Here is a 25,823-nt window from a genome sequence, read left to right as displayed (position 1 = left end):
TACAAGGCATCAGTGGTGCATACAGCCAGAAATAAGACAAAACATGTACAGAGGGAAACCATTTTTGGATTCTGACAAAAGAGACACCCCTGGTAACAGAGTCACATTTGTTTCAGAATATAGTACTTCATCTCAAGTTGTTAAAAACATTATTGACAAACACTGGAACATACTAAAATGTGACCCTCTTTTAAAAAACATTTCGTCATTACCACCAAGATTTTGTTTTAAAAGGGGAAAAAACATAAGGGACGCTGTCGTCAATTCTATGTATAAATCCCCTGTAGTAAGTCACTCTAACTGGCTAACAGAGCTGTGTGGTAACCATCCATGTGGTCGATGTACCCATTGTTCAAACACTATGAAAACGAAAGTTTTCTACCATCCACAGTCTGGGCAGGAATATAAAATAAGGGACCTTATTAATTGCAACACCACTCATGTGATATACATGCTGAAATGCCCCTGTGGTAAGGTCTATGTTGGACAAACAAAACGAAATTTGAAGGTGCGAATAGCAGAACACAAGGCAGCCATTAGGAACAACAATATGGATTATGCCATTGCGAGACACTATAAGGAGAGAGATCATGGTTCCACAGCCTCTCTAAGGTTCATTGGAATCGAAAGAGTCACCCTACCACCTAGGGGCGGTAATATAGTAAAGCTTCTCTTACAAAGGGAAGCGTACTGGATTTTTACTTTGAATTCTGTAGAACCCCATGGTCTAAATGAATCCCTCGAGCTGAATCCATTTTTGTAACCACTATCCGTTCTGTGTAACCTATATGGTGTGGTTTTAAGTCCGTTTTAAACTGTTTATCAGGTCTAATGACCTAGGTATTTGTCACTTCTCTCATATTGTTTTATTATATATAATTTTCAAAAATGAGTCTATGTGTATGTATGTGGTCTCTAGGCATTTCTATACATAAGTGATATGTATCCTGCAAAATGATAAAATTAAATGTGATAATTGAGTAGCCAATGGGCTTGATGTGTTATGATTTGTCACTTCTCTCATATTGTATTATATCATTTTCAAAAATGAGTGTGTATATATGTGGTCTCTATGCATCATTTTTATACATAAGAGTTATATGCATTACATCCTGCAAAATGATCAAATTAAATGTGATAATTGAGTAGCCAATGGGCTTGATGTGTTACGATGTGGGGTGGAGTATGCTGTACATAATGATGATCATTGATGACACCTGCTGCATAGCACCTGAGGAAGCGATAGCGAAACGCGTTGTGCAACAATAAATAAGCAAAAACCAGTCCTTCTTTCCCTTGAAGGTTTTCTCCTTTTAGTTATATATATATATATATATATATATATATATATATATATATATATATATATATATATATATTAGAGGTGGGCATAGATACATTTTTTTAATCTAGATTAATCTATCTGCAATCCTGGATTTAATCTAGATTGATCTAGATTAAAATGGCTAAAAAAAAAAAAAAAAACCTGCCGAAGGCATACAAAATATGTGTGTTCTACCCAAATAATGACCAGAAGTAAGTCCTTACTTTTTCTTTCCTCCTTATGTTTCTCAGGGCAGGTGGCCCATTACACCATGAGCCCATCTCCCGTTTCCAAAATGCATTACAGACTGTTTGAAAAAGCTGTTTTGCTATGATAATTGGTAATGAAATATCAAAATAATGTTCAATAAGATGTACTAGTGTTTAATAAGTTGTTTTATTCAGAAGTTAACACAAATAAATAATATTACCAGTACAGTATCTAGCACACTCTCGGGAGCAAAACAGAAAGAAATCAAATCAAATCAAATTTATTTATAGGGCCCGACAACACACGTTAATGTCCCCATGGGCCGTACAGGTCTTCTTTAAACAAGTCAAGAAGACAACATAACAATAAGTCAAGAACAGAACAAGAACACCATAGGGTCCAAACATTTTTTAGATGAATGCAAATAAATGAAAGAATGCAAGCACTCCCAGACATACCCCACGCGAAGGTAAGGAAAAACTCACTAAAACCTAACAATAGGGAAAAAAAAGCTCCACAGGCAATGTGGAGGAGAGAAACCTTAGAAGGGCCGTTCAAGGGGGGATCTCCCTTCTTAGATGTCGGTGATAGTAGTGTTGCAGACGGACAGTTGGTAAGCATGCACTCATGTGTGTGGTGAAACACAGATGAGTGCATGCAATAGCAACTGTACATTTTGAAAAATTAAAGATAGAGCTAATAGCGATAGCAACTGAACATTTTGAAAGATTAAAGATAGAGTTGATAGCGGATCTATTTGAGGCACAGGGGCGGCGCAAGAGGGTCACGTCCTCCCCGTCTTAGTCACGGGACATTCAACACTCCGGTCGTTGCTCAGGGACAGCCGGAGACAGGGAGAAGGGGGGTGGCGCAGAGAGGGTCGCGAACTCCCCGACATCATCGCGGGACATCCGGCACTCCAAGAAGCATTTCAAACTTGAACTATGTGACATGGCTTGACTCAATCAGTCCAATCTCTATTTCTCCTTCTTCCACCAGTCCCTCAGGCAGACCAGCTTGTTTTATGTAGCGGTGTCTACTTATAGTGCCTATAATATTTTTTTTATTATTTTATTATTATTATTTTTATTCCCGTTGGGTGCCAATGCAAATCAACTGCTCCAGTGGAGTTGCTCAGTGGCCAATGGTGTCAACTGTGGTTGTACTGGGCAGCTCCCAGGTGTGAATGGAACTGTGTGAATGTGAAGCAGGGCGTTCCTGAAAAAGAGCATATGTGCTCAGCGAACCTACCCTGGGTAAATAAAGGTAAAAAAAAAAAATATGTAATTTTTAATTTTAATTTTTTTAGATTAATGCGTTAATTATATTATCGCGCGATAATAGTATCGCGTTAACGCAGCACGTTAACGCCGTTAACGGCCCAGCTCTAATATATATATATATATATATATATATATATATGTAAATTAATAATAATTATGAATTATGAGTGAATTTGTGTTTCACGTGTTGTCATAGAGAAACCTCCACTGGTTCACCTCCTACCTCACAGACAGAACTGAGCGTGTCTCCTTGGGGGGCGCAAATTCCCGGACAGAGCCTGTCACCTGCGGCGTCCCCCAAGGTTCCGTCCTCGGCCCCACCCTCTTCACTCTATATATGCTCCCCCTTGGTCGTGTCATCAGCCGGCATGGGATATCCTTCCACTGCTACGCTGATGACACCCAACTCTACCTCAGGACTGCCCCACTTCCCTCTGCCCCCCTACCGTCACCACCATCATCACCTTCATCCACACTGACCACCTGCCTTGAGGAGATAAAGGCGTGGATGAGTCACAATTTCCTATAACTAAACAGCGCCAAAACAGAAGCCATTTTAATCGGCACCCCACACCAAACCAAATCATCCCAAATAACCAGCATCACCTTTTCCAGCCGGAAACTCCCCCTCTCACCTGTAATAACAAACCTGGGTATAAAAAAGGACCCCCACCTGACATTTGACTCCCACATTAAGCACCAAACCTCATTCTTCCACCTTAGAAACATAGCAAGACTCCGTCCCACACTCACCCTGCCAGATGCGGAAAAGCTCGTTCACACCTTTGTCTCCTCAAGGCTTGACTACTGCAACACACTGCTCATCGGGATCCCTAGCAAGAGCATCCAGAAGCTCCAACACATCCAGAACTGTGCTGCTAGGATCCTGATGAAAGTGCAGAAATATGATCACATCACACCCATACTCCATTCCCTACACTGGCTCCCTGTCTCCTCCAGGTTTGAATACAAGGTCTCCCTCCTCACCCATCAGTGCATCCACAGCAACGCCCCCTCCTATCTAAAAGAGCTTATCGCTCCCCCGACCTCCACCCGCTCCTTCCGCTCTGGACACTCAAACACACTCCAACCCATACACAGGACACACCTCTGCACCATGGGTGACCGGGCCTTTTGCTCAGCTGCTCCTCAGGTGAATGCCCTCCCCGACCATCTGAGAGCGCCACAGTCCATTGAGTCTTTTAAAAGGGGCCTAAAAACATGACAAGGCATTTGCCTGAATGATTCTTTTACTTTAAATTTGACTTCTATTCATTTCTATTATTATTATTATTATTATTATTATTATTATTATTATTATTATTATTATTATTATTATTATTATTATTATTATTATTATTATTATTATTATTATTATTATTATATTTGTATGTTCTTCCATTTCATTGGTTGTTCTATTCATTTGAATTGTTTTTATTCAATTAACTTTTTATCTTTATCTCCTGTAGCACTTTGAGATTTTCACAAATGTAAAGTGCGGTAAAAATTGAATTTATTATTATTATCCGAGTGGCCCTGAATGCTCGTACCACTGCTTACAACTCGGGCCGAGCATTGGGAAGTATGGAAGAGTATAAGGTAGCAGCCTATATGCTACGCAAAGAGGTGCGGGCTGCTAAACGGTGATATGCGAACAAGATGGAGACACAGATGGCACAGAACGACACAAGAGGCTTATGGCGGGGAGTACGAACGATAACTGATTATAAAGTCAGCCCCCCCTCAATAGTGAGTGCCGATACCTCTCTCGCGGATGAACTCAACTCCTTTTACGCCAGGTTTGGAGCGAGCTGTGGCGATATCAGCTCACCGGCTAATGACATCACTGACGCACTGGCTGCCGTTGCGAGGGGGGGTTCATTTACGGGGGGGACACACTCTCATTGACAGAACACAGTGTGAGATTAGCGTTCATGGGTGTAAATACTCGGAAAGCGGCATGCTCAGATGGGATAACAGGACGAATACTTAAGTCCTGTGCAAATCAGCTAGCCCCAGTATTTATATCTATATTCAATCTATCCCTGGCTGAGTCCGTGGTCCCTGCCTGCTTCAAAATGTCCACTATAATCCCTGTGCCAAAAAACACCTCTCCAGCAGGCCTTATTGACTACAGACCGGTGGCACTCACCTCTGTGGTCATGAAATGCTTTGAGAGGCTGGTCAAGGACCACATCTGTGCCTCTCTCCCTAGTATTGGGGGCTCGTGCCATTTGTAGGACCTTTTTGTATAAATTAGAACTTGACTTTGTTTGTAATTTGACCTAGTGTGGTACAATTTTTGGTTGGATTCTGGCTAGTATTTGTGCTTGGTAATTTGGCTAGCATTTGTAATTTGTAATTTGACTGGCATTTGTATTGGAGTTCCTGTTGGGACAATTTGTTTGGGCTCTGTCTAATTATATGTAAGAGCCGCATTCAAGCTTATTTGTTTTGATTACTTCTGAACCTGTATTAATACATTTCTCTGTTTCAGTGAGTGGGGCGCTTTGCTCAGGTGAATGGGGCGGGGCTAACGCTATAAGCCACAGGTGCGGCGTGTGATGGCAGGGCAGCAGGCAGCAGCAATACTGTCATTGACACGCAACGCAGACGCAACCTTTTTGTTATTGAGATTATTAGGATCTCTTGTTTTATTTCTATGTACGATATTGTTTTCATATTTTGTTCTTGCTGGACATTAAAAGAGCAAAAAGAGCAACAAAAACGTGCAGTGGTTTCTGTTCTGCGACTGCGAGTCTGACACTGCTTCCCAGCCCTACAAGTGGCCAAGAAAGGAAGCTTCAAATAGCTTATAGGACCAACCTGTTTGGATTTGGCCACTACATCAAGTCAATGACAAGCTGTGATTGAAGAGCACGGATTATTGGAGGATCAAAGGGATCCGAAGGAACGAAAAAGGATTATTGGAGGATCAAACGGGTCCAAAGGAACGAAAAGCGCCGGCCCGTCGCGCGGCTACAAACAGAGGAAACGCCGGCCTGACGGCTGTAAACAAGCAAACAAGCAAATAATTTAGGTATGTGCTTGCAAAAACCAACGCCACATGAATAATTATTCGTTTGGAATAAATGCATGGATTATTACTAAACGGACGTTTGCCTCTGATAACGATGTTTATGGACAGTGAATATTTTATTTTGTGCTGGTGACATATCATGGATAAAAAGAGCAGCCAAGGAAACGCCGGCCTGGCGTGCGGCTGTAACCAAACAAACAATTGAGAAAGACAATGATAATGAAATAACCAGCCACTGTTTCTAAACACGTTGAAGACCTTAAGGATTTATTTATTTGTTTATTCTGAATTAAAATGACGAGTTCAGATGAGGCAGACCTGCCCGTTAATGACATGGATGAGGCGCAGCTGCGCGCATCGAGACAAGGAAAGGCTTCGCATTTAACACGGAGAATGAACATTGTTAACAGCCTAATGTCTGATAAAGAATGCCTGGATGAAGTCAAAGGGAACATGATAAAGTTTAACGGACTTTCGGATGGTTTTGAAGCCTTGCATGTCTCATATGCGCAAATGTTGGATAAGAGCGCAAGACAAGAGGACGATGAGAAATGGTACCAGCCGAGAGCCACACAAATAATCTCATTCCTTGCCAAAGTTACAAAGTGGATATCCGACGTAGAAAATGCTGATTCACTCAACCTGATTCAAGTGGAAGGTCTGCCAGCTGACGAAGGTGAAAATTAAGGAGTAGGGTATATCTGCAGTGCCGCAGCCCGAAATGAAGACTGCAATCCAAATAGGATGGCAGACACACGCTCAACGAGGTCTCACTCTTCCTCCCACCACTCTTCCTCTTCCTCAACATTACGCATCAACGCAGAGGCAGATAGACAATCCTTATTGGCTAAAGCTTCTATGTTACAAGAAAAACATGCCATTGAAGAACAGGAACAAATGTTAAAAAAAAAGAGAGAAACATTAGAATTACAAGGAGAAATAGCAGCCAGCACAGCCAAAATTGACAATCTTAAAGACATTGAATTAAAAAGGTGCCGCCCTGCACGGGCTGAAGCAGCAGCTACCGCGCTGGTATATTCAAAGCCAGATGTTTCAATTCATCCATATGACATAGGTGCTCCAGCTGTTAGGAGCAAGGCAGGAGCACATCACTTGCCCTTTTTTAATGTTAATGATGGTAATGCTCACAGTTGGCCCGATGCTCAGCCAGAAGATGACATTTACGACCAGCACCAGCCCCAACTAGTGCACAATATTCGACCTGTCATGCCCCAAAACACACAGCCAACTCTGACACAAAGACAAAGCCCCCCTACGTCCAGCACAGCAAAGGATGACCACTTGATTAAAATACTGGAAAATCAAAGCAGCTTGACGAGGATTCTTGTAAAACAACAACTTCTCTCGACGCTGCCGCAAGGAAATATTCCACCCTTTGATGGACACATTCTGGAATACAAGTCCTTTATTCACTCTTTTGAGCATTGTATTGAGAGCAAAACAGACAACAACAGAGACAGGTTGCAGTTCCTTATACAGTTTACAAGAGGCCAAGGTCAATGGCTAGTCAAAAGCTGTGAATACATGTCTCCAGACAGAGGCTATCAGAAAGCAAAAGATCTACTAAAGGAAAACTTTGGGAACGAATACAAGCTCTCTTGTGCTTACCTGGAAAAAGCTCTATCCTGGCCCCTAGTTAAAACTGAACTGTAAATACTAGATTTCCTGTTAAACCACAGATCCCAAGGGTGTACGACAGCAGTTTGGCCACAGGTGTCACTATTTCCCCAAAAGAAAAAGAGCGTGAACCCTCCTGTCCCTTCTGTGGAGGTGGACACACATTGGATATGTGCTTTCTATTGGAAAGGAAGGCGCATAGTGAGAAGATTGGCTTCTTGAATGATCATAATGTGTGTTTTGCCTGTTTGTGCCCTGGGCACATGAGTAAAGAATGTAGGCAACGCCTCTATTGCAAAATATGCAATCTTAGGCACCCTAGCATACTTCATATCCACCAAAGAGAGTCGGAGACAGCAATGGGCAGTGCTCCGATCTCTGTACAATCCAGTGGTCTTACAGGGGCCGGTGAGCAGGACTGTACACTCCCTATAGTACCAGTACAGGTCAAATCTAAAAAAGGACATATTATAATGACTACCTATGCCTTCCTGGATCCCGGTAGCTCAGCATCTTTCTGCACTGAGCGGCTGATGAGCAAGCTGAACGTCACCGGAAGAAGAACAAGCATTCTCCTTCGGACTATGGGCCAGGAGAAAGTGGTTAGAAGCCACATTGTTTCTGATCTGGAAGTGGCTGCACTAGACAGTGACATGTTTTGTGAGCTCCCTGACATTTACACACAGGAAAGCATGCCAGTCCACAGAGGCAACATTCCGAGACAGAAAGACCTTCAAAAATGGCCTCACTTGGAACATGTTTACATTTCTGAGATTGACTCCGGGATTGACCTGTTGATAGGAGCCAATGTTCCCAAGGCATTGGAGCCTTGGCGAGTTATACGGAGTGTGGACGAGGGTCCATACGCAGTCAAAACTGTGTTTGGTTGGACTGTGCACGGACCTCTCGGAAGAAAATTGGACAACCAGAACGGGAGTTTGGCAAGAGACAAATCAAACACAGCAGAGGACAGATAAGCTGCCACTTCAGAGAAAGAGCTACAAAAGGATTTGAACCGAAAATTGGAAAAGAAAGAAGAGCGAACAGACGATTCTGTTGCTTCCAAGAGAGAGAGGCGGCGCAACAGAAACGTAGACAATAACATTAAGTTTGAAAGCAACAATTCTGAGGACCATCACATGGATTTCAAGCCTGTGTCCCAGGAAAAATCGAAGGACAACTTTGATACAGGAAAGAAATTCAGAGCTGAAAGAGAATCAAAGAAGGAAGCACTGGCGAGTCCAAAACCGAAATGGCCAGTTGAAGATTCATACACAACTGACTCTAGGGACAAAGCAAACGATGACACTACTTCTGAAATGCCCCGTGGCTATAAGGGCCAAATTGAAACGAAGAGGGGTCCAGGGAAGATGAAGCGGGGCCGGCTCAAGGACAAAAGGTTTGCCTTCAACAGGAAAGAAAGGTGAAAAGAAAAGAGAGCTGTGAGAACGTCAGAAAGTGAACTTCATCAAGAAGCGGAGGAGCCATGATGACATCAGATGTTCATATTCATTGAATCCCATAGACTGATACATAGATATACACCCATAGACCAATACATAGACGTACACCCATAGACTGATGCATAGATATACACCCATAGACTAATACATAGACATACACCCATAGACTGATACATGGAGATATACACTCATAAACTGGCTTTGCCACTTTGGATTACAGTTTTTAGTTTTTTCTGACTTGACTGACCTAGCGATCATAAAGATCCCTCCTTAAGGCTATGTGCTAGTAACCTCTGGCCCTAGGATACGGTTAAGAATGGAGAATAACAGTTCTTCTTTCAACATCAACAAGGGATGTAATGTATATACTTTATTTTTCTAAATTAATTTGTTGATAGTTTTACGTTTTACGTTTTTAGTTTGAGTAATTGATTCCTAGAGAACAATTAGGGGTTCGGTGTAAGAGCCGCATTCAAGCTTATTTGTTTTGATTAATTCTGAACCTGTATTAATACATTTCTCTGTTTCAGTGAGTGGGGCGCTTTGCTCAGGTGAATGGGGCGGGGCTAACGCTATAAGCCACAGGTGCGGCGTGTGACGGCAGGGCAGCAGGCAGCAGCAATACTGTCATTGACACGCAACGCAGACGCAACCTTTTTGTTATTGAGATTATTAGGATCTCTTGTTTTATTTCTATGTACGATATTGTTTTCATATTTTGTTCTTGCTGGACATTAAAAGAGCAAAAAGAGCAACAAAAACGTGCAGTAGTTTCTGTTCTGCGACTGCAAGTCTGACACTGCTTCCCAGCCCTACAAGTGGCCAAGAAAGGAAGATTCAAATAGGTTATAGGACAAACCTGTTTGGATTTTGGCCACTACATTATAGAAGGGCTCATTTGGAAAAAAATAAATAGGTTAATTAGTTGAACTAGTGTCTGTGACCTGAGGGCTAGCATTTGTTTGTAACCTAATTATTTATATGCCAGTGTTGGAGTAACACATGTGATTTTGTCTTTGTTCTTGAGTGTTTGATTGTTTGAGATTTGGGGAAAGTAGCAGTTTGTTTTTGTGCAGATTTCTTGTAGTCAGGAGATTTGTCAATTTGTTTGGTTACAGTTTGTTATTTCTCATGTTGCGGCTTTGGAGTGTTGATACCTTAATAAGACAGTATGTGTGTTTTGGGAACCATTAATCCCCGGTTAGGCAAAGATGGCAGGTTCCCAATAGGGGGGCTTGTCTTGGTGTGACCTTCAGGCGGCTACAAACGTGGGTAGAGCCAGGCACTTGTGTCGGCGCTTGTGTCCTCTCGGGAGCACGTCTCTGGCACAGAGGAGTGGCTGTATAACAGGTACTTCTTCTTCCAAGAGAGTTCAAGTGCATAAGTACCTGTTGGTGACAGGTATACACAACTCGGGTTGTTATGGTCACGTCATTCACAAATGGGTCATGTGGTGTCGTAGTAGTAAGGTCAGCTGTTCACCGGCGGGTTTCTGGAACAGTAATGATGAGGGAGTGAACGGGGAAGTCACACTTTGCTGACCGCACGCACGATACACTACGATATATCAAACCGTGACTCACTCTATTTGTGATACTATATGAACTATTTTTAACTCCAATAAACTAACCAAACACAGTATCCTGGATCCGTAATTATGTGGCGAGCGGCGCGTCTGGCAGGCATCATTATTTCCCCGTGTTAGCCTCTCGGTGACTGCAGTATGTTTGGACAGTCGCCATACATTTGTCAGCAAAGTGTGACTTCCCCGTTCACTCCCTCATCATTACTGTTCCAGAAACCCGCCTGTGAACAGCTGAGACATGAGGTTGCAGACGAGGAAAATGGAGAACATGGGAGTGTGGGAAATGTGGAATTGACAGGGCCTCAGTCGCACAGTATTCGTTATGCTCAAGAGGATGTTCAACCAGAGGACAGCATATCCAACCATAGTAGCCATAATTATGGTTCAAGATCTATTAGATCAAAGGTTTCCTCGAATGCATCTACACGTCTCAGAGCCGAGGCCGACATGGCCGCCTTAATGGCTCGGCAAAAGTTGCTTGAACAAAAGCATGCTCTTGAAGACCAGGAAGCTCAAATAAAGAAACAAGCAGACATAGCAAGGCATGCTCTACAGGACCAGGAAGCTCACATAAAGAAACAAAAGGAACAACTTCAGCTTGAAGCGGACATAGCTGCATCGGCAGCAAGGCTGAATGTTTTGAGAACCTCTGGGTCAGGGGTGTGGAGTGCTGCTTCTCATAAATCGGATGGAATGGAATCCTACTTTGAAAAGGGCCTCAACATTAATGCAGAGACATTTGTATCACACAAGGATGGAAGAGGACAACCTGCATACGTTGGAGGCACACGGCCAAAGCAAAGGCAATCTGACGGAGCCAAATACCTCCAGAAGCCCTCAGCACTCACACAGACCCAGACTATGATCTCAAACGCTACAGAGTACCCAGCGCTCACACCGAGACAGAGCATGGTCCCAAAGACTACATGGCCTCCATTGTCTTTGTATAGAGACATACAACCTGTTTCCAGGAACAACAGCAGTGAACAGAACAACATAATGTCTATTATGCAAAAACAAAACAACATCACTTCCATGTTGGTGCATCAGCAATGCATTGCTTCACTGCCTAAAAGAGACATCCAACCATTTGAAGGTGACCCTCTGCAGTACCATGGCTTTATACAGTCCTTTGAACAGACTATAGAAAGGAGGACTGACAATGCTGTGGATTGCCTCCACTATTTGGAGCAATACTCCAGGGGGCAGCCTAAACACTAGTCAGCAGTTGTCAACATATGACTGATGGCACTGGATATGCTACGGCGAAGGCTTTACTCCAGGAACACTTTGGAAACGAGCATCCGCTTACATGGACAAAATCTTTGCATGGCCAGCTATTAAGTCGGAGGATGGGAAAGCCTTACAAGCATACAGCCTATTCTTGTGCGGATGCTGCAATGCCATGAAAGACGTACATAACCTATGTGACCTAAATACATCTGCAAACATGCTTGCTGTTATCAAGAAGTTGCCCTACAAGCTGAGGGACAAATGGCGAACAGAAGCATGTAACATCCAGGAAAGACATCGCAAACGTGCTATGTTTACTGATATTGTGATTTTTATTGAGCGGGAAGCGAGAATCGCTACAGACCCTGTATTTGGAGACATACAAGACGCTCCAATGACGGGGGCTTTCAAGGAAAGTGGCAGAGCTAGACCTGTGCCTCGTCTTCAGGCTAGAGGGAGTAGTTTTGCCACAACGTTCTCCACAATTGAAAGGGATGCTCATTGGGAAAACAGAGTTAAGGATGGATATGAGGAAACTTGCCTTTTCTGCAAAGAGGGTGGACACACACTGGAGTCATGTACTCTATTGGAGAGGAGAGCTCACAGTGAGAAGATGGAGTTCCTGAAGGAGAATGGAGTTTGCTTTGGATGCTTGTGCTCTGGGCACATCAGCAGAGAGTGCAGGGAACGTCTGTTTTGCAGGACATGTGGCTCACGACACCCCAGCTTGCTTCACATCCACTCTAAGGAGAATGGAGATGCAGAGAAAGGCAGGAGCAACTCAGACAGAGCAGTGGACAGAACTCTAGTCGAGATCCATACCGGTGGCCTTACTGGGGCCGGTGATCAATATTGCAAGCTTGCCATCGTACCAGTTAAGATTAAATCAAGCACAGGTCAAAGGTCAGTGGAAACCTATTCCTTTCTAGACCCAGAGAGCTCAGCGTCCTTCTGCACAATGGGTCTGATGGATAAACCGGGACTATCTGGGAGTAAAACAAGGATCCTTCTACATACCATGGGCCAAGAAAAGGTGGTTGACAGTTGCACTACATCTGACTTGGAAGTCGCTGGATTGGACAGTGACCGATACTGTAAAATACCAAAAATCTTTGCACAACATCAAATGCCTGTCAATCGAAGTAACATCCCACAACAGCAAGATCTGGAAAAATGGCCTCATCTGAAGCATGTTTATCTGCCACAGATAGATGCAGACGTGGAAATGTTGATTGGTCTGAACGTTCCCAGATCTTTAGAACCACTGGAAGTCATCCGAAGTGTGAATGGAGGGCCATATGCAGTCAATACGATGCTTGGATGGACTGTAAATGGACCAGTTGGAGGAGACGACAGTGTCATGGCAGTGTTCGGAGCTAGTTCTGAAAGCTCGAGCAGCACCAATAAGATGGAGCATAAACGTAAAGTTCATCGGGAGGTGATCGACGAGGCCAAGCAGGAGTTAAAGATACAGAGAGGAGAGAACACATGGCTCCTCCCAGAGCTCGACCAACGTCTTCATCAGATACAGCAGGAGACCATCTTCAAGACCAAGAAGAAGAAAAGGTCAAAAAATATCAAAAAGGAGAAGAAGAGACAAGAGGAGGAGAAAGCCAAAGCAGAGGCCATCCAACAGGCTGGTCTGCATAAGCTGGAGTTGAACCCATACTGGAAAGATGGAGGGAGTGGTCTTCCCCCAGTGCATAAGACTGGTACTGCAGCACCTAAAGCCTCAGTAGAGAATGATGGAGGTGTTGGTTGGTTGAGGAAGAGTTTGAAGAGGATGAAGGAGCAGGCGGAGAGCGAACAACGCAGCCTCAGTGACGTGGTGTCTCAGAGATATGGATCCATGGAAAAGTTTCAGAATCGACTTGCAGAAGCTGAGAGAGCAACACATGGAGAAAGGAGGAGAGGCGGAGAAAGAGAGGAGAGGATGGCAAGAGGAGGAGGAAGAGAGGACAGAGAGAAGAGGATGGAGGAGGAGAGGAGGATGGGATGGAGAGAAGAGGATGAGGAGGGACTCCATACAGTACTCCACGAAGTGGAATCAATTCTCAACAGTAGACATCTCGCATACCTGCCACAATTACAGGAACGACAGAACAAGGATCAAGCGGAACTTCATCCCTGGTGACATAGTGCTCAATAATGGACGATTCCGCACCACGAAATTCCTGGATCATTGGGAGGATTACACAGACGATGCCAGACAAGATCGGACCTGTGCGACAGGTCTGGATTAAGACGCAAACCTGCAGCTTTCCCTATAGACCTGTGACAAAGATTTGCCTTCTTCAGGAGTCGACAGTCATGAAGGCTTTGTTTCTTTCTCATGATTTTGGATGATTTTGACTTTTTCGTGACGTTTGAATTGACTTGACTTTGGTTGATTTAAGAAGAGTATGTATGAACTATGAACTCCTTGCGCAAAAAAAAAATTGAAAAAAAAGACAAAAAAATTGGAACGAAATTTGTATTGTGGTGTTTTATATTAATTGAAGTGTTAGTAATTATTACTGTGAAATGAGATTATGTAATAATTAGGGGCCGACTTGTGGTGACAGGTATACACAACTCGGGTTGTTAGGGTCACGTCATTGACAAATGGGTCACGTGGTGTCGTAGTAGTAAGGTCAGCTGTTCACCGGCGGGTTTCTGGAACAGTAATGATGAGGGAGTGAACGGGGAAGTCACACTTTGCTGACCGCACGCACGATACACTACGATAAATCAAACCGTGACTCACTCTATTTGTGATACTATATGAACTATTTTTAACTCCAATAAACTAACCAAACACAGTATCCTGGATCCGTGATTATGTGGCGAGCGGCGCGTCTGGCAGGTATCATTATTTCCCTGTGTTAGTCTCTCGGTGACTGCAGTAGGTTTGGACAGTCGCCATACAGTACCCCTTGCATGTAGTAGCACGAAGATTAGGGTTTGAGGTAGTTAGTTAGGCTCTGTAGTTAGTCAGGGTGGGGAGGTTTCTAAAAAGTAAAAGTAATCAAAAGTTTTCATTTTAACTATACATTGCACCAGGTGAGTTAGTTGAAGAGGTGAGCCAATTAGTGAAATCATCAGCTGGTGTTTAGGCAAGGCTGGAATGAAACCAAGCATACACTCTGCCCACAATGGAATGTGTTCTGCGATAGACAATGCTGAAATGAAAGATCAGAGGACACTTTTTTTGCATTAAAATTATTTAATGCACTTCTCCATTGAAGGTAAACTAACATGGACGGCATTCACATCACAGCATGAATAATATCACAATATTAAAAACAGAATGGTGTATCCTGAATAATATCACAATATTAAACACAGCATACTGGATTATCCTGAATAATATCACAATATTAAAGGCAGAATACTGGAGTACCCTGAATAATATCACAATATTAAAGACAGAATACTGGAGTACCCTGAATAATATCACAATATTAAAGACAGAATACTGGAGTACCCTGAATAATATCACAATAATAACCACAGCATAATGCGGATCTGACTGTCTATTCTATCTTCTGATAGCAGGTGTTTAATCAAAGATCCCCGCTTTCTAGTGTTGCACAAGGACCAATCAGCATGGGTATGGGCGGGTTCATTTTCCATTGATGGGGATTTGATTGGCTGTTTACCTGCGGTCGCAGGATTAATAACATTAACGTTAGTTCGGCCAGATAAACAATTAAAATATACTAATTAAAATGGTTGGACCTGTGAGATTTGTACTTTGTACTTTGTAGGTCTGCATTTTAAATGTAAGGCGTAAAAAGTATGTTTTTTTTCTCTGAAATGTAATGGAGTAAAAGTACAAAGTATACAAACCTAATAATACTAGAGTAAAGTACAAATCCCCCAAAACAGTACTTAAGTATTGTAACGAAGTACAATTACTCAAGTACTTTACACCCCTGCAAAAGACTGAGCTTGCCAAAGTAGAGCTGCAGAGTAGGAAGCTAGACCTGGTCGGGGAGGGGAAGTGGCTTGGATGGTACCGGGGATCCGTCTCGGGGGGGCGGCAAACTCGTTTGATATTTTACGTGACCTGCGTTTGCTTCCCAAATTTAATGAGAAGGACCCCAATGTTTTTTGTTTTGTTATTTGAGCGCTTGGCAGAAGCAAGGCACTGGAGTGATGAGGATGGTTGTATGATGTTGCAGTGTGTTCTCACTGGTAGAGCCCAGTGAGGGTTATGTACGGGTGAAATCTGCAGTGCTTAAAGTGTACGAACTTGTACCTGAGGCGTACAGACAGCGGTTCCGAATGTGGAAGAAAAGAGAGAAACAGTCTCATCTTGAATTCTCATGTGATTTGGTTACCCAGTTTACCCATTGGTGTGTAGCGTCTGATGTCAATACCTTTGAAAAACGCTGTGATCTGCTGGTATTAGAACAGTTTAAAAACTCTGTTCCTAACAATGTGGCAACTTACATTACACAGCAGAGAGCGGAGACGCCGGGGGAGGCAGCATCGTTTGCAGATGAGTATGTATTAATTCACAAGGGTAACTTCAGTGGTTCAGTTACAGAGAAGGCTCATAGCAGAGAGAATTTTTCTCCTCGTCCAAAGTTTGGATCAGAGAAAAATACCGCTAGGAGTGATTATGACGCATGGGATAGACAGCCACCTGCGTCTGTCAACACATGTTACTACTGTAAACCTTCTGGACATGGGAAGGATCAGTGCCCACTTTTTTTTTTTTCTTTTTTTTTTTACTTAAGTTTTTATTTTCATTTTTTTTCCCAACAACATACATAGACAACATTCATAGACAATACATTTCAACATATCAACAGTACATAAATATAAAACAAATAGACACAATCATGTGTGTATAGTGAATACAGCAGGGGGCTCAGAACACAGCCCTGGGGGGACCCGATACTCGGGTGTTGGTGTTGGAGGTCTGACCCCCCACCCTGACCGCCTGGGGCCTTTCACTCAGAAAGTCCAGTATCCAGGCGCTCAGAGCGGAGCTCAGACCCAGCTCGATCAGCTTGTCCACCAGTCTGGTGGGGACTATGGTGTTGAACGCTGAGCTATAGTCAATGAACAACAGTCTCACATAGCCCCCCTTCTGGCAGTCTAGGTGAGAGAGGGTGCTGTGCAGTACTTGGGACACCGCATCGTCAGGGGACCTGTTTGGCCTGTATGCAAATTGCATAGGGTCCATATCGCTGGGGAGGGAGGCACAAATGTAATCCTTAACACCCTCTCAAAACATTTCATGACCACAGAGGTGAGTGCCACCGGTCTGTAGTCATTAAGACCTGTTGGGGAGGATTTATTTGGTACCAGTATTATAGTGGACACCTTGAAACAGGCAGGGGCCATGGACTCAGCCAGGGATAGATTAAATATGGTGGTGAACACTGGGGCTAGCTGGTTAGCACAGGACTTGAGTATACGTCCTGTTATCCCATCTGGGCCAGCTGCCTTTCTGGTGTTCACCCGCATAAATGCTCTTCTCACACTGTGTTCCGTCAATGAGAGTGCCCCCCCCCCACCCCCCCCCCCCCCCCCTCCACAACGGCCGGCGAGTCAGTGACGTTGTTAGCCGGTGAGCTAGCATCGCTACTGTTTGCACCAAACCGTGCGTAAAAGGAGTTGAGCTGGTCCGCAAGAGAGGCGTTGGCACTCCCCATTGAGGGGGCGCTGACTTTGTAGTCAGTTATCGTCCGTAGTCCTTGCCATAAACCTCTTGTGTCATTCTGGGCCATGTGTGCCTCCATCTTGTCAGCGTGTGTCCTCTTAGCAAGTTTTACAGCCTTGCACAAAGTATAGACTGTAGCCTTATACTCCTCCATGTTTCCTGACGCTCTGCCCAGGTTATAAGCAGTGGTGCGAGTTTTCAGAGCCGCTCGAATAGTACTGTCAACCCACGGTTTCTGGTTCGAGAAGACTCAAACCTTCTTCGTGGGGACAATGCTATCCGCTAGTGTTGCTATAAAACTAACAACAACATCCCCGAACTCACTGACGCCACTGGAGCTCGCCTGAAGCATCCCCCAGTCGACATCATCGAGTGCGTCCTGTAGCCTGGGCTCTGATTGGTCGGACCACTTCTTTACCTCGTTTACCATGTGACACGACGGCGTCTCATGATCTCTGACTGTAGGCGGGGAAAAGCAATACGGCGTTGTGATCAGATGTGCTTGTAGCTCCCGCTAATGGAGGAGCCGGTACTGCTTTGTAATCGGCTCTGAACGGGGTGTAACAATGATCCAGCGTATTTCCTCCCCTGGTGGTGCAAGCGATGTGCTGAAAGAAGTTTGGCATCACCTTCTTCAGATTTGCTTGATTAAAGTCGCCGGCTACGATCATGGCTGCGTCCGGATGTTTGATCTGGTGGTTGTTTAGATGGACCTGTAGATCCGCCAGGGCCCTGGCGGTATTCGCTTGAGGTGGAATGTACACCGGCGTCATGATAATGGCTGTGAATTCTCGGGGGAGATGAAACGGGCGACATTGAATGGACAGATGTTCTAGATCCGGCGAGCATGAACAGGAGAGTATCGTTATCTCCTTAGGGCTAACCCATCCGTTGTTTGTAAGGAGACAGACCCTCCCTCCAGTACTCTTCCCGGAGGCTTCTGTGCGATCCGCTCAGAAGACGGAGAAGGAATCCGAAGGGAAGATGTTGTGATCTGGAATTGTTGGTTTCAGCCATGTCTCCGTGAAACACATGATGTTGCAATCCCTCACATCTCGTTGGAATTGAACCCTTGCAGGAAGATCGTCCATCTTATTTTCCAGCTAATGTACATTTGCCAGTAAAATTGATGGAACCTGCTCTGCTAGCCAATTCACTCACCCAAGTGATGGTGTCACCATCAGTACCATCTGTTAACACATTGGCGGCCACTGGGATGTGTCTAATATCACTCTAGACGACCAGCATATGTAAACAGACTTGCACAGTCCGTGGGGCTGTTTGTAGAGCTAAATCTATACTTTATAGTATTGCTATCTGTCCATTCTCATTGTCAATTGAGACCATAAACCGTCCCTTCAAAATGGCTTAACCTGTCAATCTGTAGACCGTTTTCGCCTAAAGGTACATGCCTAATGGGTAGCACATGACAAGAGATTCAAACCAGGGAGGTTAGACCATGGATTCAGAAGGTGGGAGAGGGGGGGGGGGCAACAGCGATATGCAAAATGATAGAGAAGGGGGAAATGCAGACACTACAAAAATTAAAGGAGAAATTTGGACTAGAAAACAGGGACCACTTCAGATATCTACAGGTTAGAGACTACTACAACAAAGAAATAAGGGGGGCCAAAGACGAAGAACAGAATGGAATAATCAAGATGATAGTATGGGCATACGAAGGGGGGCAAGGAAGAGTAATATCAGCAATATACCGAGCTATAATGAACAGCAAGGGACACACGACCGATTACATAAGGGAGAAATGGGAGAGAGAACTAGAGATAGAAATAACAGGGAAGGAATGGGGGAACATATGCGAGGTGCAACATTCAACAACAGGATCGAGGATATGGAAAGAGTTTGGATGGAAAAACATAATCAGATTCTTTATAACCCCAGAGCTGAAGGGAAAATATGCACCAACACAAAGAGCATGCTGGAGGATGTGTGGGAAGGAGGGGGCAAATCACACGCACATATTCTGGGGATGTCACAAGCTGAAGGGGAGGAGATAGGGGAGGCAATGATCAGAATATTAGGATACGGGTTACCACAAACAGGACTGGTGCTTTACTTAGGAGACCTGACACACGAGGGAATACAAGGGGGGGACAAATATTTAATAAAGATAATGTTGATAGCGGCCAGAAAAGCAATAACAAGACTGTGGTACAAAGAAGACCCACCGACAATAGCACAATGGGTAGGAATAGTGGAAGAGATACAGGATATGGAAAGGATAACACACATGCTGAGGTTACAGGAAGAGAAATTTGGAGAAAGATGGGGAAAGTGGGAGGATTACAAGGGGAACGAAAACGACATCACAGAGGAAGAACCAAATACATCACAAGAGGGCGAAGGGTAAAGGAGGAAAGAGGTTCAAAGAGGGTCTCTGAACCCATGTCACACACTTAATGTTTTACAATTGTTTTATGTTTTTTTAAGTCAGTATTTTAATTTTTCGTCTTTTGGGCATTACATTTTTTCTTTATTATTTATGTCTGTTTAATAGTGTTGTTGAAGTTATTGTATATGTTGTGTTGTTTGTCTCAATACAAATTTAAGTTTAAAAAATAAAAAAAAGTACATGCCTAAGTAAATGGAAGATTGCTCCAGTTCTGCAAGGTCAATTTGCATGTTCTTGGTATCTAGGAACATCTAGGGACCTGGGCGTATGTATTTCCAGTGTCAGAAATATTGTGTCTGTTACTAGTAATTATTTAATTGTAATGAATAAATTAATTATGATTAATTATGATTTTGATGATGATGATCAAAAATGTATACGGGTAGGAGAAAATGCTCACTGAGCTCATTCACCACCTTATTGAGATCTGTCAGGATGGAGGTAGGTGAGTTCCAATTGTTGACAGATGACAGAGAAGGTGGGTGGTTCCCGACCGTAGTCAAGAACCAGAATCGTAACAGTACCCTCCCCCGACGAACGGCACCAGACGTTCACCTGGGGGCCTCGGGATTCAGCCGCCGGAAATCATCGATCAGGCTGGGATCTAAAATATCCCTTTGAGGCACCCAAGAACGCTCTTCTATCCCGTACCCCTGCCAATCCACCAAGAACTGAAACCCCCTACCCCTCCGCCTACAACCCAGTATCCTCCGCACCGTGTAAATGGGCTGACCACCCATAAACCGAGGCGGAAGAACCGTAGGCAGTGGCGGGGCCAAGGGCGATGAGAGGAACGGCTTCAACAGGGACACATGAAACGTTGGATGAACCCTCATAGAACTCGGAAGCCGTAGCCTGTAAGCAGGGCCGCCTGGGAGAAATGTGAGGCCCTGTGTGCGAGATTTAAACGCGAGCCCCCCCCCCCCCCACCCCCCACCCCCTAAAAGGTAAAAGAATAAAATAAAAAAAATCTCATACAGTCAACATATTCTTAAATAATAGCGCTGCCTGAGGCTGGGCATGATACAGTCAACATATAGCAAGAGAGAGAGCGAGAGAGCGAGAGAGAGCTCCCGTTCTACAGTCAATATACAGTGTTATCGCTACACAGACCCGGCAATGCCCCTGACCCTCCACCAGAGCAAGGCCAGAGAGAGAGAGAGAGAGAGAGAGAGAGAGAGAGACACACACACATTGGAAAGAAACAACCCAAAACCAGAGCAAATTGAAATGCTATTTGGCCCTAATCAGAGAGTATACAGTGGCAGAATACCTGAGCACTGTGACTGATCCAAAACTAAGAAGATCCTTGACTAGGTACCAGTGATGCCGGTAACGCGTTACTAAGTAACGCGTTATTGTAATCTGATTACTTTCCCCGAAAATAGTAATCAAACGCGTTAATCTTTAAAAGCCAGTAATCTGATTGCAGTTACTTGTCCAAGTGGCTGTGCATTACTATTTCGTTACTATCTCATCATAAATTCATAATGCAGGCGGAATGCAGTATTTTAATTCGTTTTCGACAGTCAAAAATACATTTTGAGCTGTTTTTCTTTTGGGAGTGACGTAGTGTGGCAGTGAAAGGGTTACACAAGAATGTGTCCCGCGGGCCGCGGCGTGACTGGACACTCTGTCTGTGAGTGACTCTGCTTTGGTACAATCACATTCCCCATCCACAGTCTGCGAATCAGAGGCAGAGTAGGGCGGGTCTTCACAGCACGTCATGTGACATATGCGCCAATCGTGTGACAGCAGGGCTCCGTCGTCGGAGAATTCCACCCCAAAACGCTTGGCAAAATTAAAAGTGAGTTTCTGTTCAGACTTCCATCCCAAAACGCTCGTCAGTCACTACTTCACGTTCATATGCGGAGGAAACAAAATACTGTCTACCGCTAAAAACAGCACATCCAATTGCATTGAAAGCATCTGGAATCACAACACTAGCCGACGCTTCGACTAGTAGGTACAGGAGGACTCGGAGGCCAGCCAAACAGCAAAAGAGAGAGATTGTTTCTTTCCCTATTGATTAATGTATATTTGATGGTGGCAGAGCAAAAGCTCTTATTTGCCAGATTTACAGTTAATTTACATGTTAAAGAGAGACTGATTGTATGTTTATAGAGAGACATTTATAAAAACAATTTAATAGTTACAGTTGATATAATTGAATAGTTCAGCCTGTATTTGTTAGATGTGAATGGATATACACTGGTTTTGTAAAACCACTGGCTGGCTGCTCTAATGCTGTGCGCATCATAGACTGTTGCTTTACCATACTTGATGGTACAGAAGCTGAAGCACTAGTTTAACAATTTACGTTATGTGCAGAGAAACAAGTTAAAAACAATTTATGCACTTTCAATAAAGCGTTTAAAAAAAACGGTTGGGGGAACGACGACGACTTCGTAACCTAGTTACTTTCAAAGTAACTAAGTTACTCTGATAATCAAGTAATCAGTAAAGTAACTTGGATTACTTTTTAAAGGAGTAATCAATTATCAGTAATCGGATTACTTTTACAAGTAATCTGTGGCATCACTGCTAGGTACAGACTCAGCGAGCACAGCCTAGCCATCGAGAAAGGCCGCCATAGGCAGACCTGGCTCCCAAGCGAAGACAGACTATGCACCCACTGCACACAAGATGAGGTGGAAACCGAGCTCCACTTCTTAACAACCTGCCCACTATACCAAGACATCAGAGACATATACTTCACACAAATTGCAAACACCCAAAGAGACTTTGAAAACATGGACAATAATTCAAAACTCCCATACCTACTGGGAGAAATACAAGAATGTGAAATAAAGCCCATTTGAATTGAAGAGAGAGAGATAGATAGAGCATGTCTGTGTGTGTTAGAAAGAGAGAGATAGAGAGAGAGCATGTCTGTTTGTGTGTGTGTTAGAGAGAGAGCATGTATATGTGTGTTAGAAAGAGAGGGAAAGATAGAGAGAGAGCATGTCATTTTGTGTGTTAGAGAGAGATATAGAGCATGTCTGTGTGTTAGAAAGAGAGAGAGAGAGAGCATGTGTGTTTGTGTGTTAGAGAGAGAGAGCATGTCTGTGTGTGTGTGTGTGTGTGTGTGTGTGTGTGTGTGTGTGTGTGTGTGTGTGTGTTAGAGAGAGAGCATGTATGTGTGTTTGTTAGACTAAAGAGAGAGAGAGAGAGAGAGAGAGAGAGAGAGAGAGAGAGAGAGCTCAACGGCGGGAATAGAATAGGTTGCATGAACTCACCATAACGCAGTATCAATGGCAAAGTTGGAAGGAGACTTTCCGTGGAGATGGAAAGTACCAGTCCCTTGGGAGTCCTAGTTTATCTGCCACACGTTAGCACTCGATAACTTAGCAATTAACTAAAGGCAGGGACGTGTAAATAGCGTTAGCTAATGCTAGCTCGCTAGCTAGCGCTAGCAACGCTAGCTAACTAGCGTTAGCTAACGCTAACTAGCGTTACGCTAGCTGGCTAGCTAGCATTAGCTAACGCTAGTTACGCGTCCCTGCCTTTAGCAAATTGCTACTAGTACTAGCCGACATAGCTATAGCCTGACTGAAGGTTCTTCTAACATGCAACAACTTTCATCTTCAGTCCATCTGCCAAACATCCTCTTCGTCTTGGCAAAGTTGGCATAACCATCATACTTGGTATTGATAACAAGCTTATGGCACACGGTGTAATTTCTTCTGCTCCATGCTGCTTTTGAAAAGACATCCACTCGCTCCTCTGAATAGCGCTGAATAGATCCTATACCTCGTGGGTCCGGGAAGAGCCCGGAAACACTATTCTAAAATCTGTAGAGCAGCAGAGCCGCAGAAACCGGAACACTGCAGTCTGCAGAGCCGCAGAGGCAGGAACAAGTCAGACACATTCTACAAACGTGTCTAATGTAAAATATATAAGCATATAAGCAAAACTAGATTTTAGGTCTGTGATGAAAAAGGGCCTCGCGGGAAGGGGGGCCTAGCAAAAAAATAAATAAAATAAAATAAAAATAAAAAGTTAATAAATAAAAAATATTTTTATAAATTTTTTTTGTGCGAGGCCCCCCTTCCCGCGAGGCCCTGTGCGACCACACTGCTCGCACACCCCCTGAGGCGGCCCTGCCTGTAAGCCACAGGATTCACCCGACGTACCACCTTAAAGGGTCCTATAAAGCGAGGAGTCAGCTTCCTGGATTCCACCCGGAGAGGGAGATCCCGGGTGGAAAGCCAAACCCGCTGCCCAGGACGGTAAACCGGAGCCGGACGACGCTTGCGGTTAGCCTGCCGCTGGGTACTAACCGAAACCTTCTGCAGCGCCGCCCGGACCCGCTTCCACGTCCTGCGGCAGCGAGCCACATGTGCCTGGGCCGAGGGCACCTCCGCCTCCTGCTCCTGCTCGGGAAACAAAGGAGGTTGAAAACCATACTGACACTGAAAGGGAGACATACCGGTAGAGGAGGAGAGGAGGGTATTATGCGCGTACTCAGCCCATGCCAACCTCCTACTCCACGTTGCCGTGCAACCGGCAACGTAACATCTCAAGACCCCCTCCAGGTCCTGGTTGACTCGCTCCGTCTGCCCGTTCGACTGCGGATGAAACCCAGAAGAAAGGCTGACGGATGCGCCGAGACTGGCGGCAAACGCCTTCCAGAACCTGGAAGCGAACTGAGGACCCCGGTCCGACACGATATCCACCGGAAGCCTGTGGACCCGAAAGACATGCTGTATCACCAGATCAGCAGTCTCTCGGGCCGATGGAAGCTTGGGGAGAGAAACAAAATGAGCCGCCTTCGAGAACCGGTCCACCACCACCAAAATGGCGGTGAACCCATCCGAAAGGGGGAGGCCAGAAATAAAGTCCAGGGATATGTGCGACCAGGGCCGTTTAGGAATAGGAAGTGGCCGGAGGAGACCTGCCGGTGCACGGCGAGAGGTCTTACTGCGCGCACACATCGGGCAGGCCGCCACAAAGGAACGAGTATCCCCCTCCACTGTCGGCCACCAGAACCTCCTACGGATAAATTCCAGGGTCCTGGTGGCCCCAGGGTGGCTGGTGAGGGATGAGGCATGTGCCCCAGGGACTCGCAGCGGCTGTCCGTACACCAGCTCAGCAGCCGAGGCCTGCAGGTCTTCTTTGGGGGCGGAGCGCAGGCCAAGCATGACCCAGGGAAGCCGGTCGACCCAGTTGCAGTCCGTAAGGCTGGCCCGCAGAGCAGCCTTCATAGAGCGGTGAAACCGTTCACACAAGCCGTTGCCCTGTGGGTTGTAGGCTGTGGTGCGGTGGAGCTTCACTCCCAGGCCCTCTGCGACTGCAGTCCAGAGCCCGGACGTAAACTGTGGGCCCCGGTCGGATGTGAGATCAGATGGTGTGCCAAAACGGGCTACCCAGGACCCAATGAACGCCCGGGCCACCTCGGCGGATGTGGTCGATGCCAGCGGGACCACCTCCGGCCACCTAGTGGTTCTGTCCACCATGGTGAGGAGGTGAGTGAACCCGTGGGAGGGGGGCAGGGGACCCACCAGGTCCACATTGACATGGTCAAAGCGCCTCTCCGGCACGAGAAACGGTGCCAAGGGGGCTTTGGTGTGACGGTGTATCTTTGCACGCTGGCACGCCACGCAGGAGCCGGCCCAGGCTGCGATGTCCTTCCTGAGGCCATGCCAGACGAATTTAGCACTGACCAGCTTAGTTGACGCCTTCACCCCCGGGTGCGACAGGCCATGGATGGCTTCGAATACCTGCCGCCGCCAGCCAGCGGGAACCATCGGACGGGGCTGACCGGTGGAGACGTCGCAGAGGAGCGTGGTGTTGGCAATACCAACCTGCACATCCTCTAACCTTAGCCCAGTGTCGGCTGTTCGGTAGGTCTGCATGTCCTTGTCAGTGGCCTGGTCGGCAGCCATGGCAGCGTAGTCCAGTCCCAAGTGGACGGCCCCCACCACCGTCCGGGAGAGGCAGTCAGCGACGTAGTTGTCTTTACCTGCGACATG

Source organism: Notolepis coatsorum (assembly GCF_963971535.1).
Source record: "Notolepis coatsorum genome assembly, chromosome: 2".
NCBI lineage: Eukaryota > Metazoa > Chordata > Actinopteri > Aulopiformes > Paralepididae > Notolepis > Notolepis coatsorum.
Note: the sequence above shows the minus strand (reverse complement) of the source record.